General features: G+C 37.7%; 1 pseudogene; it reads left to right on the top strand.

The window, feature by feature from the left end:
* The first annotated feature begins 6,596 nt into the window (after positions 1 to 6,596).
* Positions 6,597 to 8,782, top strand: LOC101834493 (annotated as a pseudogene).
* The last annotated feature ends 8,831 nt before the right edge of the window (positions 8,783 to 17,613 follow it).

The raw sequence follows: 17,613 nt of genomic DNA, 5'->3' as shown, positions 1-17,613 counted from the left end.
AGGCTAGCATATTTCTTACTACATTCTAAATTTTGTCCTTATGGCCACAGATAAGTATACCTACCATGCCGCAACAAAGATATCTCTCTGTACAGCAGAGAGTACCACAGAAAACCGCAAGCAAAAATAATAGAGACTACCAGATCGTGTGGAGCCCAACCCAATAGTTAAATCTACATCACAGTTTCTGCATCTATGGTTGAGGGAACACTCTAGAAGTGGGAGAGAAAGATGTAAAAGCTGGAATACCAGGAAGTCCACTGTGAAACTGCAAATAGATGAATGAATAGGAAGAGAACAATGTCAATATCAATGAATATATTAAAATGGAAAGGGGAAAATCTCACAGGGTTCTGTCCTTAGACAAAAACTACCGACAATAATGACTGCTGAGAGGAGAATTAGCCTATTCCAGGAATGAGATCCCTTATTGAATGTCTAAAGCAGAGTGATCAGACTTGAATCATATACACATAATCTGCAAAAACATACTCAGAAGGTTCTATGCATATTTATTTGTGTATACACATATGCATTCATAAATATATGTATATAGTAAGCAAAGAAAGCAATCAAGTCATGTGGGATGGCCTTCTGTATGCTGCAAATAAGTGTTGCTGTTGCACTTATTGGTTGATAATGCTGATTTGGCCAGTGGCCAGGCAGAATAGAGCCAGGTGGGAAGTCCAAACAAAAATATGGAGAGAAAGAAGGCAAAGCCAGGAAGGCATTGTGTAGTCATTGAGCAAGCAACATGAGAGGTAACAAGGCACACATCTCAAGTTAAACTATAGAATCATAGAAATGGTTAATTTAATTGTGAGAGCTAGTTAGTAGTATGCCTGAACCATTGGCCAAAAATTATAATTAATATTAAACCTCAAAAGGATTATTTATTAAGTCGCTGAGGGACTGGAGGGTGGGAGAGAAACCAGTTCAGAGGGACCAGGGGAGACAGAGAAAAAACTACATTTGAGAATTGAGAACATGGAAGAGGTTTGAGGAGTAGATAGATAGTAGAAACTGGGAGAAGGAAAAGAAGGAAAGTGATAAAATTCTATTTCAATTTAAAAGAAAATCAAGAAAAAAACACAAAATAAGAAAGATTTCCTATAGAGAGGATATTACTTATTACTTGCCTTGACTTTCTAGTAACATGAATATTTCTAGTCAAAACCAGCATTTGTGCATTACCTCAACAATTTCTGAAGTTATCTAAGAACTATGAGTCTTATCTGCAACTCCAAAAAGTAATTTTGAACAGAAAATGACATAATGATAAACCTCTATCTAAAGTATAAGTGCTTGGAAGTATAGACTGGAGTTTGGTTTGCTCTTCAGTGGATATTGAGCTGAAAGCAATGACTCCCCTCCTCCACAAACTACCAGTAGCTTATCATTTCCCAAGGAGATTAGGAGTGCTTGAGCATCTCCAAGATCTGTGAGTGACTGTTGACAGGACCAATCACAATGCAGGCCCACTGCAAGAAGCCTTAGCTGCTGGGAGTCTGTGATAGCAGTGGTTGTATTATGCCACAAAGATGGCATTTTGTAGCCCTTCTCCTTGCCTTCCAACTGTTATGTTATTTCCACATTTTCTTTATCGATATTCCTGAATCCAAGAGGGGATAGTATATATAGATGGCCTTGGTTAAGCTCGGCGAGTCATAAAACATAAAGATACGAATGTGAGGAAAGAGTATATGTGGAGCAGTGAAGATATAAGTAGGTGGGAGACATGTGCGAGAATGCCAGAAGTAAGACTATTCAAAACACATTATACACATTCGTAAGTTTCAAATATCATAAAAGCTGTGAAAATAGAACAACAGTGCTGAGAGGAAATTTCCAACTCAGTCGCAGATATATTTTTGTACCTGTGCAGCCAAGGGTATAGTATCTTATGCAAGAGGTTCTTATCTTTTAGTTTGGTGGGTGGCTAAGAGAAATTGTTAAAAATCTGTATTATTTGGAGGCACTGGGACTCTATTAACAACCATTCAAAAAGAAATATTATGCAACTGATATTGGGATTCTTCTTAAATGCCCAGTTACATAGGTAGAGATTATCTGAACATCAGGATATCTCCTTTCCATCTCAATTTTTTCAATTCTGTTTCTTCAAGATTAATACAATTATGTCATTCTTCCTTCCCTTATCACCCTCCAAAACCTGCCATAGAGCCCTTCTTGCTCCCTTTCAAACTCATGGAATCTTTATCATTAATTGTTATGACAAGTTTATATGTAAATGGGTACACATGCCTACTCCCCCCAAACAACTCTTATCTTAAGCAATTCTTTAGAATGAATTGGCTTTCAAAGGTTGAATAGGGACTTTTCATACACATTTTTTTGGTTAACTCTCTATCTCTCCACCCTTTCATGTCATCTTCCTACCTGTCTAATATGTGATTTGTATCCCTAGCATTCACTTTTTCTATTTTCATGACATGTTTGCTCTTCTAGCTCCCCACAACCATCCACGTGAAGAAGTCACTTTAAAACAGCCACTTTCTAGATGCCTGTCTTCTACAGATATTCTAAGTCAAACAAATGAATCGAAAAGATTCAAAGCTAGGATCCACATATGGCAGAGAACACAGTTTTTGCCTTTCTAGTCCTATGAAATTTCAAAGTGCAAAAATGCACTATGCAAGACATTGGGATAGGGAGACAACTGTGTTATTAAGCTGTTAATATTATGAACTATAATGCTAATCTGCCATGAAAGACGTGTTCACCAGTGCAACAGTGGCATAACTATTATGGGATTAACCACCAACTCTCAGATTGTATATGAAGCCTACTTCACAGGAACAAACACATGCCTGATACTGTAAAAATACTGAAAAACCACTTGGGCCCTAAGAGAGAAAAATCACTACTGTTTTTAGCTTTAAAACATGGCATTAAACATATCTTCAAAATATTTGTGTTTACACATTGTGGTGGTTTGAAAGAAAATGGCCCTCAAAAAGAGTGGCACTATTAGGAGGTGTGGAGTTGTTGGAGTAGGTATGGTCCTTTTATAGGAAGTGTGTCACTGTGTAGGAGGGTTTTGAGGTCTCTTGTATGCTCAAGCCACTCCTAGTAAGACAGATCATTTCCTGCTGCCTGTGCAAGATGTAGAACTCTCCTTTATCCTTCCAGTACCTTATCTGCCTGCACCCTGCCATGTACCACCGTGATAATAATGGACTAAACCTCTGAAACTGCAAGCCACTCCATCAAATGCTTTGTGTTACGAGAGTTGCCATGTTCACTGTGTCTCTTTTCAACAATTTAACCATTTTTTTCTTTATTAGAGTTTCCATTGTCATGGTGTTTTTTCACAGCAACAGAAACCCTAACCAAGACATATATGTAGACATAATAGACTTTCAGCCTCAATTGAAGAAAATTCTCTCTAGTGAATTGTGGTGAATGCACAGACTCATAGCTACTCAAGATGCTGAGAAAAAGTGATCACCATTTTCAGCTTCTAAACGGAAATGTATACAACCTCCTTAAAGGCTACAGTGGTCACCAAGCACTTGCGACAAGTTTGGTTGTTCAGGCAGTCTAGAGGTGAGTAAAAATATGTAGGGGGATGGATATGGATTATCTGAAGATGTGTCATTTTGTGCAGAGGGCTTGAGAGTTGGGAGAATTTCTGTCAGTGGGTATACTGGAGTCAACTGATGGCAGAAATCAAGGGTCCCTGTAACTTACATAGGAATTTATTGACAGACGGTTTTTATTTTATTTGGAAAAGTCAGTGCATCTTTAACTTATTTTTATTACTTTCTGTATTCCCAGTGTTTCTACAACAATTTATTTTCTACTGTAATCAGTCTCCCACTCTTAGCCCATTTCTCACAGTCATCAAGTAGCATGCCTCCTATTTTTCTGGAAATAAGTGTACATTAAAATTCTCCTTCACTCTGTCTCTTAGCAGCAAGACATTTTTATAAGCTAACCTATGCTTTTATCATTTTCCATGGTTGCATTGGGGTTACCTTCTTTTTGATGTACCTCTACCCTTTCATCCATTAATTCAAAAACTATTTATTCTACTTTTGTTTGAGCCAAGAATTAAGAAAGGAGCTAGGAATTCAAAGAAGAGTAATGTCTCCCTGAAGGCACTCCAGGACTTCTGGTCTACCATCAATCACACCCTACCAGCTAGCCTCCTCAGCTTGACCTTTCCATTGACTCCCTTCCTCCTATATATAAAAACAGAGAGTATAAAAAGACAGAACTACCCCCTTTTTTAATTACCTACCAAACCATTATCTTCCCTCCTTCCTACCCATTTCCTTTCTGTGTCTTAATCATATTGCTAAGGTATTTACAGGACTCAATACTGGGTAACATTTTTCTTCCTCACATTCGTGTTTGCATTGTGCCACCATTTTGAATTTCTTAAAAGTCACTTCTTATAGTTCTTTTAGTTTTATTACTTACTGTTAGTGTATTGGTTAGTTTTATTACTTACTGTTAGTGTATTGGTTAGTTTCCAGGAATCATTTGTTTCATTTCTATATTTACGGTGATAATGTTTAGCAATCATGCTTTCAAATTTCATGCTTCTCTTTCCTATTTTATTTAGTGTCAGGTGACCTTATGCTAATCCACAAATTTATGTACTTCCCAATGTACTTTACTATTAGTCTTCAACTGATGGATCAATGTAATCTCTTGCCAAAATCTTCTTGCATGTTGTGTGATGGGGTTAGTAGAACTGACTAAGCTCCACCAGGGACTGGGTTGCATTTATGTGCTATATAGGATGGGAGAATGCTAGAGATGTACAGTCACATGGGAAAGCAAGTTTTGTGATAGATAAAAAGGTGTGTCAAGATTAAAATCATGCTGCAAGAATGCTTGGGGAAGTACAACATTGACAGAAGTACAATCACTGACAGGGAGGACCGATGATTCTCCTCTGTTTATAATGAGGGAAATATGATTAAAGCACCATTTCTAATAAGACCATTTGGGTAGCTACTCGGGAAGAGTTTAAATGGTAGAAATAATGGAATCAGGGAGATCAGTGTATTTATTATTAAGGAAGATTTTGTTTTTTTGTTTTCTTTTGGTAAAGGATAGTTGTAAAGATACTTTTTATTAGAGTAGATAGGTTGGATAAATAAGAAAGTTTGGAGTAAGAGGGAGAAAGGTCAACACACACACACACACACACACACACACAAACACACAGAGGAATACCACAAACGTACTCAGTATGGAAGAAATGAAGCAGTTCTCAAGCAGAATAATAGGGATCAGTGAGGCTGAATGGAAATGGGCATTCCAGAGGAGGGGTGGAGCCTAAGTGAAGGTGGGCATTACAGGTTTTTGTTCAGAAGGAATGAATTAGGGCACATGTGAACACCCAGAACAGAGATGAGGCAAGGGATAGGCAGTGGATAAGTATCTGCACCAAACTGATTCCATGAAAATGGAGATGAGGAAATAAAAAGAAAACTGAGCCTAAGATAACAGTTCAGTGAGGATTTTTGTGGTGATGCTAGTGTTAAGTAGAGGGATTCACTCAGTGGCCTTTTGAGTTCTGAACTGCATTCTTAGCACCTAGACCTGTTCAGTAATTCAGGGCAGAGAATGTGTACAGATGTCAAGCTGCACCAGGACGATAGTGACTCACTAAGGAATTGCTCTCATCTGTTGATCATTTCATTTTTCTCCATAACAACTTTATCTGCACAAGATTCTGCTTGCACTGGAACGCTGGTGCCAGCACTTTCTCCATAACAGGCTGAGGAATGCAGTGCTCCTCCAAGGTCTGTGTTGGCAGAAAAGCCTTCCAGGGGATTTCATCTTGAACTCGGTAGAGCTGTGATCTCTCAGAGAAGCATTACATTTGACTAGATTTAATTATTTTTACTTGTAGGAAAGAACAACATAAAATCCAGCCACAGTAACATCCCAAGCAGTGGGACTAGACTCATACATTATTAATTTGATTTCTAGTAAATATTTGAGACAAACGTAGAACAGGTTTTTAGTACAAGCAAAGGAGGGTTCCTTAGAATTGAGTGGTGAAGGTAAGTAGCCCCCTTTGCAGCTAATAGACGTGTTGGCATGCTTTCTAGGCATGCACAATGCCACAGCCTCAATCTCTAACACTGCTAACAATCAAACAAAAGCAACAAAACTGTTCATACAATACAGTCATTGTATGAACAATTAAATAAATGCAGTGTTCAGATGGAATAGATGTACCATACATAGCTAATATACCTGAAAAATAATCCTCCTGTACCAGTACAAGGTTTGGATACTGGTTATATTTTTACAGAGAAAACTATATGTTTTCATTTTATTTCATATTATTTCAAATAATCATAAAAATATTTAAATATTATATATTTCCCATGTTGTCTTACTTCTAGAAACACAAGACTAGCTAAAAACATTAATGAATATCATTCAACTAAATATTTGAAAATGCTTTATCAAAAGCAATTAACCGATTTTAATACAGGCATTAATATGCAGTTCGTTAAGCTAGATATTAACATTATACTACGTAAGTTGCTTCAGTGTCATAGTGCTGCTAGTCATATTTCGTGCATGGACACTCAGCAAAGATGCTTGAGGAAACCCAGACCCAAGATCAACCAATGGAGGAGGAAGAGGTCAAGACCTTGCCTTTCAGGCAGAAATTGCCCAGTTGATGTCCTTGTTCATCAACACTTTCTTCTCAAACAAAGAGACCTTTCTAAGGGAGCTCATTTCAAATTCATCAGATGCTCTGGATAACACTAGATATGAGAGTCTGACACACCCTAGTAAATTAGACTCTGGAAAGGAACTGCACATTAATCTTATTTCCAACAAACAAGAACGAACCTCTACTATCGTGGATACTGGAATTGCAATGCCAAGTCTGGAACCAGAGCCTACAGGGAGGCTTTGTAGGCTGGTGCAGATATCTCTATGATTGGCCAGTTTGGTGTTGGTTTTTACTATGCATATTTGGTTGCTGAGAAAGTGACTGTGATCACCAAACGTAATGATGAGGAGGAGTATGCCTGGTAGTCCTCAGCCAGTGGCTCCTTCACAGTGAGGACTGACGCAGGTAAACAAATGTGTCATGAAACAAAGGTTATCCTATACCCGAAAGAAGACCAAACCGAGAATAAAGGAGGTTGTGAAGAAACATTCTCAGTTTACCAGTTATCCTATTACTCTCTTGTGGAGAAGGAACATGATGAGAAAGTCAGTGATGATGAAGCTGAAGAAAAACAAGATAAAGAGGAAGAGAAGAAAAAAGAAGAAAAGGAGTCTGACTACAAGCCAGAAACAGAAGGAGAAGGAGAAGAAGAAGAAGAAGAAGAAGAAGAAGAAGAAGAAGAAGAAGAAGAAGAAGAGAAGGATGGTGACAAGAAGAAAAAGAAGATAAAGGAAAAATACACTGACCAAGAATAACTCAACAAAGCAAAGCCTATTTGGACCAGAACTACTGATGACATTAGTAATGAAGAATATGGAGAGTTCTACAAGAGTTTAACCAATGACTGGGAAGAACATTTGGCAATAAAGCATTTTTCTGTTGAAGGAAAATTGGAATTCCAGGCCGTTCTCTTTGTCCCAAGATGTGCTCCTTTTGATCTGTTTGAAAACTGAAAGAGAAAAAACCAATTTCAAGTTTTATGTGTGCAGAGTTTTCATCATACATAACTATAAGTAGTTAATCCCTGAGTATCTGAATTTCATTAGAGGAGTGGTGGATTCTGAGGATCTTCCTCTAAATATTTCCCGTGAAATGTTGCAGCAAAGCCAAAATTTGAAAGTTATCAAAAGAATTTGGTCAAGAAATGCTTAGAACTATTTACTGAACTGGCAGAAGACAAAGAGAACTACAGAAAGTTTTATGAGCAGTTCTCAAAAAATATGAAGCTTGTAATTCATGAAGACTCTCAAAATCAGAAAAAAGCTTTCAGATCTGTTGTGATACTACATATCTGCTTCTGGAGATGAGATGGTTTCTTTCAAGAACTATTGAACCAGAATGAAGGAAAGTCATAAGCTCATCTACTTCATCGGAGGTAAGGCCAAGAACCAAGTTGCTAACTCGGCCTTTGTGCAGCGTCTCCGAAAGCATGGCTTAGAAATAATCTATATGATTGAGCCCATTGATGAGTACATTGATGAGTACTGTGTGCAACAGCTGAAGGAGTTTGAAAGCAAGAACTTGGTGTCTGTTACAAAAGAAGGACTGCAACTTCCAGAAGATGAAGAGGAGAAAAAGAAACACGAAGAGGAAAGGACAAAATTTGAAAACTTCTGCAAAATTATGAAAGATATTTTGGAGAAAAAGGTTGAGAAGGTGGTTGTATCAAACCAATTGGTGACATTCCCTTGCGGTATTGTCACCAGCACATATGAGTGGACAGCAAACCTGGAGATACTCATGAAAGCTCAAGCTCTCAGAGACAATTCAATGATGGGTTACATGGCAGCAAAGAAATACCTGGAGATAAACCCTGACCACTCCATTACTGAAACCCTATGAAAAAAGGCAGAGGCTGGAAAGAATGACATGTCTGTGAAGGATCTGGTGATCTTGCTGTATGAAACTACACTCCTGTCTTCTTCTTTCAGTCTGGAAGATCCTCAGACACATGCTAACAGGAGTTACATAATGGTAGAGCTTGGTCTATGCATTGATGAAGATGATCCTACTGTGGATGATAACAGAGCTGCTATAACTGAGTAAATGCCACCCCTGGAAGGAGGTGATAACATATCACACATGGAAAAAGTAGGCTAAGCTTCACCAGAGCTAAATGTTTGATGCTTACTTTTATTCCTTCTGATATTATATTTTTGAGGATTTTTGTTTAATTTTGTTAATATTTAAAATATCCGTGTGGCATGAAAACTAAGGGGAAGATAAAATTTCTTTCTACTTATGATACTTTGATACTCTAGGTTTGACATAACAGGTTTGTATAACATTTGTTGTAAGACATAGTGTAACCTATTAATTTTGTGGTTTGAAGTGTTTAGCTGTTGAGCTGAATTCCTTAGTAGGCCAAATAATTTGTCACTTAGAAGTGTTCCAAGATAACTTCATGTTTAAAACAAAAAAGAAGATGACTTAAGTTTCATCTTAAAAATGTTCATCCCCTGAAGTTAATTTTGCATGTACTAGTCTTAGAAGTAAATACACAAACTAAAACAATTGAGGAATTCCCCACGTGACTTGTTTTCAAAGTACTGAGAACAAAACTCTGAGCTTCCCTGGGTCTTGTAACTCAGCAAGGCTTGTGAATGGAAATATAGTGCCCAATCACATTCTGCTTTAAAAGGTAAATACAGATGGGATCAAAAGAAAAAAATTATGCTATGTATATAATTTCACAATATGTTTTTCATCAAAAAGCTAGTTGTAAACTGGTTACGATCTCATGTACATATATTATACCTGTAATAGCATGTGGGTTCACATTGACTAGACCAAAAATGCTAAAATCTAATGACTCTGTCTCTTTACCTCTTACTGTGATTTGAATGTGAAATGACCCCCACAGCTTCATATGTTTGTACTTGATCCCTGACAGGTTGTTTTGTTTGGGGAGGTGAGAAGCATGATGGGAGGAAGTAGTTCACTGGAGGGCAAGTCTTAAAGTTTACACCCACCCCCACCTCTCACTGTTCCGGGGTCTTTTGTGCTTCTTGTCTGTCAAAATCCTGTAACCAAGCACAACATGCTTCAGAAATCACTGAGTCACCTGCCGTGGTGTCTTCCCCACCAAGATGGACAAAACCAATGGAAGTCTTCCTCCCCTAAGTTGCTTTATCAGGCATTTGGTCAAAGAGAGAAGAGGAAAAGGAATGAATACATGTATCAAATCAAAAGGAAAGCATGTGCCCCAGGACTTCCTGCCCTCAGCAGTCTGCAGGGCTGCATAGGAAATCCACAGGTCCCTTAAAGCAAAGAGACCCCTGGAGAGCTTAGTGGCAGAAAATACAATGTAGACTAAGGAAAGAAATTAGAGCAGTCAGAGTTTTTGAAAAACCAGCAAAATAAACACTAGGACACTGGGGTTTGAAGAGAGTGGGCAAGTTAGATATTCATGAACAAACATAATATAGATTAAAGGCATTGTAATGACTTTAATAACAGTGGCCCCCATGGGCTCATAGAATTGAATTCTTGGTTACTGGGGAGTGGCAATATGTGACAGGGTTAGGTGTGACCTTAGAGGAAGTGTGTCACTGAGGATAGGCTTTGGGTTTCTAATGCTCAAGCCAAGTCTCTCTCTCTCTCTCTCTCTCTCTCTCTCTCTCTCTCTCTCTCTCTCTCTCTCTCTGTCTCTCTTTCTCTCGCTCTCCTCTGTCTGTCTGTCTCTCTCATCTCTCATATCTCTCTCTCTCTCTCTGTCTCTCTTTCTCTCGCTCTCCTCTGTCTGTCTGTCTCTCTCATCTCTCATCTCTCTCTCTCTCTCTCTCTCTCTCTCTCTCTCTCTCTCTCTCTCTCTCTCTCTCTCTGTCTCTCTCTCTCTCTGCTACCTGCAGATCTAGATGTAGAATTCTGGCTCCTTCTCCAGCAACATGTCTGCCGGCACACCACTATGCTTTATACCATGAGAATAATGGACTAAACCTCTGAATTGTAAGCCAGCCCCTATTAATATTTTCCTTTATAAGAGTTGCTGTGGTCATGGTGTCTCTTTACAGTAATAGAAACCCCAACTAAGACAGACATTGAGAGAGAAAAGGACCAAAGCAAGTTGTGTATTAAAACTACACTTTGACATTTTTTGTTATGTGTCAGATAATTTTTATACATTAATAAGAATAATCTTTAGAAACAACTATTGAGAACTATTAAAATGTTTTTTTTTCTTTGGCATGAGTACACTAATTGCATGCTTCCCGTTTGGGTATCTTCTGTGCTCACTCTGTTTACTTAGACGGGAACCTTCATGGAACCTGGAGTTTTACCAATTTCTGAAAGTCCATGTAGCCAGTTTACCTTGAAGATTACCTATCTCTGCCTACAGAGTGTTGGGATTATGAGCAGCTATCATGCATGCCAGGTTTCTATATAAGTTCTAATGATCCAAACTCTGGGAAGTAATACATCTCCTGAGATACTGTGATATTTCTTGTTCCTTCCTCAGATAATAGGAGCATTAGGTGTGGTTTCACTCTTTTAAAGATAAAATTAAACATAGTAGATATGCATGCTAATGTTTTTGCACATGAATATCAGCACACACATGTAGCTGTTACATGAGGTTTTCTGGCCTGACCTGGTCCCACTGCCCTTCTCTGTCCCAAAGAAACATGCAGAAGCTTTATTAGTTATAAAGCTGTTGGCTGGTGACTTGGGCTTCTATTTTTTTGTTGTTGTTTTTTCGAGACAGGGTTTCTCTGTGGCTTTGGAGGCTGTCCTGGAACTAGCTCTTGTAGACCAGGCTGGCCTCAAACTCACAGAGATCCGCCTGCCTCTGCCTCCCAAGTGCTGGGATTAAAGGCGTGCATCACCAACACCCAGCTTTGGGCTTCTATTCTTAACTCATAACTACTAGTCAATGTATTTCCATGTGGTCTTGGCTTACCAGACCTGCAAATCCTTTGCCTGTTCCTTGATGATGACTGGCTCAGTATCTCAGCAGAGAAGAGAGGAAAATGATTTCCTTTTTGTCCCTGCTTATATTCTGATTCTGCCCAGCCATGTCACTTCCTGCCTGGCCCACCAGCCAATCAGTGTTTTATTCATTAACCAATATGAGAAATATATATAGGCCGGGCGGTGGTGGCGCATGCCTTTAATCCCAGCACTCGGGAGGTAGAGGCAGGCTGATCTCTGTGAGTTCGAGGCCGGGCTGGACCGATAGCCTCCAAAACAATACAGAGAAACCCTGTCTCGTAAAAACCAAAAAAAAAAAAAGAGAGAAACATATATATAGAAGGAAGCCTCTGATGATCTCCTCTTTTCTCTCTAAATAAAAAGAAGGGTTTTAACATTAACATAGTAAAATTATACATAACAAAGCAGTTATCAAGTAAGAACTATAGTTATAACATTTAGTCTATTAACATTTAGAAAGATTTATAGAAAATATTCTATCATCTGAGTTTAAAGTCTTATATGTATCATAACTAGTGAAAACCATAACCATAACTATCTGCCTTCAACTCCATTAAAGACTACAGAAGGATAATATATAAATACTATAATTGACAGAGACATCTCGATACCTGGATAGTCACTCAAAGTTCCTCTGTAACGCTGGGGCATCTGTCTTTAGCTCATAGGTCACAGTGTATCCGGCAGACTTCTCAGCAAAGCAGGGAATTTTAAACTGTCCACCAGCATTGGCAGTTTGTCAGTCATTTTTCTGTGCCCTTCAGACTGTCCGGCAGACTCTTCCATGAAGCAGGAACCCTTCAGGTGTGTCCCATCAAGTTCATCAATCACTTTCCTGTAGGTACTGTGTGTCCAGTCTAAACAGAAAACAGTCTAAGCAAGATCAGTTTCTTTTACAAATGACTATTTCTGCCATGTCAAAGGCAAACTCCATAAAAAGATTCTTCGATACCCATCTTCCTCTCATACATAATTGGTATTGGCAAGAGCAGTTGTGTCTCACTGTCAGGAAAACCTAAACCATTTCAAATACCATATTCTGAAGGTCTTAGAAAGGTTTGAAGACTATCTATCCATCTCAAGTATATCTGTATATCTAGAAAACCTAACTAACCTAACTGTAAGTTTTGACTATTGTAGGTGGCTATATACAATCTGTATTTAATTATGCATTACATTTTATAAGATCTGTATAAACACAATACCTAAACAAGAGGACAAATATATTTATCACAAAATTGACCTTAAGTTTGTATCAATAAAAGAAAATTCATTCCAATACAAAGTATTCATTTCTATATCATATTCCGTTTTTTCCTTTAAAAGAAATTGGCTCTGACCATTAATCATTTACGACCAACCCCATTTAAATGAAAACGAACATTTATAATCAATATTTGGGAATTTGGGTGTTGTTCTCTCCAAACTTCTTCCTGCTGTTACGGGGTGCTGTATTTGGGATCCTAAGAAAACCCAGAAATCTTGACTGTAGTGGTCTGCAAGGCTGCCTTGTTCCAGCTGTTTTGAATGGTAGATCACCTTGGTCACTGCTTTAGGGGGTCTTGATGCATCAAACCATATTAGTCTGGAAGGAACCACATCTTTTCATTTTCTGTGGAAACACACACAAAAAAGTCTCTTTTCCAAAGTAACATATACTTAAATTTTAAAAAATACATAAGTTGGAATAATCCAGCAGCATTTCTTTTAGCAGTTGTTTCTATTTCCTCAGCAAGCAATTCAAAGACAACACAATAACATACAGTATCCATATTCTCTGTGTATTTTCCATCTTTATGTGGCTTATTTATTTATCATTATTACTCTATTTCTTTTATTTTTTCATTTTTTGAGGCAGGGTTTCTGTTTAACTTTGGTTGACCTTGAACTCACTCTGTACACTAGGCTGGCCTTGAAATCACAGAGATCTGCCTGCCTCTGCCTTCTGAGTGCTGGGATTAAAGGCGTGTTCCACCACACCCAGCTACTCTATTTCTTTCCTTTTTTTTTAAGTTACTTTATCCTGTTCCTTTTCTCTCACAAGCCTACATATATTTTAAACACAATGTGAACCTTTTAGAGTTATTTCTTCATCTGAATCTATCTTTATTATAAATCTTTACCTTTGTCTGACCACATGTCTTTTATCTGCTAAACAACATTGCTAAAATTAAAGCCAAGGCTGTTTTAGCCATTATCTTTCCAAGATGGCCAGGGTACATTTACTGCTAGCACTGAGAGCAGTTCTTGATTTCATTGGTATTCAGTTTTAGGAGATCTTTATATGTTCTAGATATTAATCCTATGTTTCATGTACCACTGAAAACGATTTCTCCCCATTGTGTAGGACATCTCTTCATTTATCTAATTTTGTGTTTCCTTGCTGCACAAAGCAACTTACAATCTTTAATTAAACTAATTTTACAATATGTATGCAATCAGAAGCCATTCATTCCAAGGAACTTCCCAAACTATATGCTATTAAATTGCCTTACTGTCAGCGAATTGCAATTATTCAGGGAAATGGACCCTGAAACATTTATTTATTATAGCCTTTGGCTCCTAATCCTAGAATATCCTTTTCTTTTTCCAAAATAATCTTTACGTGATTACATCTCTTTCTCTAGATCATGAGTGTCTTTTATTTGTTTATTTTTCACGATATGGTTTCTCTGTGTGTCATTCATCATCCTAGAAATTGCTCTGTAGAAAAGGCTGGCTTCAGATTCACAGATCTGCTGGCCCTGCAGCTGCATTTGCCTATGCCTCCCGAGTGCTGGGGTCAGAGGTGTGTGCTACTACCTTCCTGCTTAGATCATGAGTCTTAAGGCAGGAACTGCTGCCATGAGCCTACCTGTATGGGTGTAGAGTTTTATTCATACGGAAAATTGTTGATAGATCATAAAAAGTATGTTGTTTTGTTTCTAGCAGTTACCATCTAGGTATTTATGTATTAATAAATATAATTTATAATTGTTGAAACATATTCTCAGTCTCTTCTTTTCTCTTGATGATTATAAATTCGTTCATGTTACCTCTCAAAGTCATAGTCAGTGATTTTGCTAGATATTAGTATGTGAACTTGTACTCATTGAACAATTTCTTCCCCATGTACTCTCTATTGTTTCGGGTTCATTTTTTCCCATTACAATATATTAAGAATGGCTAGCCCCACCTCACCTCAGCACTGAGTTACAGAATTTGTAGGGTTGGCAATGGTCTTTTATATCATCCCAGACATATGATCAACTGACAAACCTGAAACTTAAATGTTCTCACTCTCAAGTTCATCTGAAATGAAATAGAGTACTTGACACATTAATTTCTACAATAATATTTGAATATTTTGTATTTAATATTTTGGTTCTCAAAGTTCCTATATGGGGAGTGATGGATATAATTGGCTGTCAGGTAAGGACACCTTAAAGATTCCACTCTCAGTCTAAGATAGTACACTAACTTTTTGAGTATTCATTATTACACAGACAAAAGCTTAAATAAAATTTGACTGAAGAATTTTGACCTTTTTAGGGATTCAAAAATGAAAAATCATTGGAATTATGTCATAATATGTAGATTCTTCTCTTGCTGGAGTTTCTTTCTCAGTCTGGTCCCTCTGTTGCTTCAGTCCCAAATGAACACACAGAAGCTATATTAATTATAAATCTGTTGACTTGTGCCTAGGACTTCTTATTGGCTAGCTCTGCCTTAATTATTAAACAATAACTAATAATCTATGTATTTCTGCATGGCCTTATCTTACCAGAGAACACCTAGTGCATCCTATCCTCCTGGTCTCTACATGGCATCTCTTCATGCACCCTCTGCCTCTATCCCCAGCATTCTTCTTGGCTCCTAACCCTGCCTATCTTCCTGCCTCTACTGCCTATTGGCCAAACAGTATTTTATTCAACAACCAATAAGAGAAACATGCATAAAAAAGGACATCCCCCATCATTCTTCCATCATAAGAATGGAAGAAAATAAGAGCTTTTTTGGCACTAAGCAAGAAATATATGCTAAAGTAAGAAAGTATATGGAAAGAATGATAGAAAGTGAGAAGACATAATACCACTGTAGCCATTCTAGTGTTCTCTATTAATAGATAGGTAATAATCATCAAAGGGTGCTTAAGAAAGGATATGGACCAAGCAATGCTGACCTCCTCTTCTTGACAGGGTTCGTTGCTCCAGTGTGGTTTGAGTTGGTTATATTTACCTTGCTAGAGTCACAGGAACAAAACTTACAAATTATATTTAATTAATACTAATACATCTTATTCAATATTAAATTCATAAATACTTTATAAAATTACTTCAGCATGTAAGTTTCTCTATCCACATTTTTCTGTGTGTATTTTACCCCCAGCTCACTATCACTCACTGATATTCTTAATTTGTAGACCATGTATGGTCAGGAATTTACCATGTAGCCTCATGGTAATCTTTGGTAATCATGGTAATCTTCGTGCCTCACATCTTTGGATGCTGGAATTTCAATTTTTTCACCATGCTATGCACTATCTGGTTACTTATGTGGTTTTCTTAAGTCCCTTTATATAAAGTCATTAGTTTCTTGAAGTGTATTTCTTGAATGATTCTTTTAAAAATTATCTTAACTACTGTTTGCAAAAGTATACAGTTTCTCATGTGACCTATAGGTTTTGTAATCCATTAAGTTGTTTCAGTAGAAGTAAAATAAATTCAGTAGACTGAATTTCAAAAGTTCAAGGACTCTGAAGTTGTACTAAGTATTTAGACATTTTGGGGATATAATTTAAATAACTAAATGTCTTGACTTGTCTTCCATAGCAATATATCAATGACTGAGTGACTTCAACAAGAGACATTTCTTTCCTCACAAGTCAGGAGGCCACAGATCTGTGATGGGGTGCCAGATGGCCAGCATGGTGAAGTCTATTCCTGTCTCGTAGGAAGCTTCTTCCTCACTGTATCCTTTCATAGCTGACAGGCTATGAGAAATTTGCATGGTGTTTGCTTTTGTAAAAGTATAAATCACATAAGCTAGACACAATATCCATGTAAGCTTACTTCCCAGAGGCCCTAGCACCCAATAACATCCAACAGGAACATGGGCTTTGACACACAAATTAAGGGACAGCACAATGGTCCTTATTGTTCTTTATTTTAATAATTTCCAATCTGCTAGAATCTCATTAATTTTAGAAAAGGATAACTTTAAAGAAGTGTGCATAGGCATTAATTTATAGCTTCCTGCCAATAAAGTAAGCTGCTTAATATAAATTAATTTTAAAATATCTTTCCTATTTTCTTCATTTATTTTTTACATTCTAATCCCAATTCCCCCCTCTCCTCTTCTCCTGTTCCCCCTGATCTCCACACCTCCATTCTGCCACTTGGAGAGTGTAAGGCCTCCCCTAGAAAGTCTACTAAAGTATTTTTTTCCAAATAGGTACAAGCTGGGAATACCATCTATATGAAAAATGTGTTATGATTTGATATTTCTTTCATATTAGCAATCTCACACATATTCTTCATACTTCCCAAATGGAAAGGAGAGACAATGAGGAGGAAATTGTCAACAACAACAAAAAAACAAAGCTGGATTGAAGAGTCTTATATGAATTTGGATCCAGTGGGGTTGTTTTGACTGTAATCTCCCTAATTGGCCTAGGAGATTACACATTCATAGGTTGAAGATCTACAAAAATGTGAAATTCCTTAAAAGGGTCAGGGTGACTTTGAAGAGATTACATATTGTAAGCCACATGAAGAAGAGAAGCCTGAGTAAAATGCACCCAGGGAATCTCAAGATGGTGAGCCATGTCTTCCTGGAAAGTCCTCCTGGCTTTACAGATTGAAGAAGTCTTTCACAGGCTAGAACAGTGTCAGAGCCTTACCCACTTATTTTATGTGACATCCTGTCTTGATGTCAGTACTGCAGCAGTAAAGCAGGGAAACTACATGTCTCCTACGTGACCACCTAGGACAGCATCACACCTGGTTCTGAATCAAATC

This window comes from Mesocricetus auratus, unplaced genomic scaffold (assembly GCF_017639785.1).
Source record: "Mesocricetus auratus isolate SY011 unplaced genomic scaffold, BCM_Maur_2.0 Super-Scaffold_100043, whole genome shotgun sequence".
Lineage (NCBI taxonomy): Eukaryota > Metazoa > Chordata > Mammalia > Rodentia > Cricetidae > Mesocricetus > Mesocricetus auratus.
Note: the sequence above shows the minus strand (reverse complement) of the source record. Positions and strands in the feature narration are given on the sequence as shown.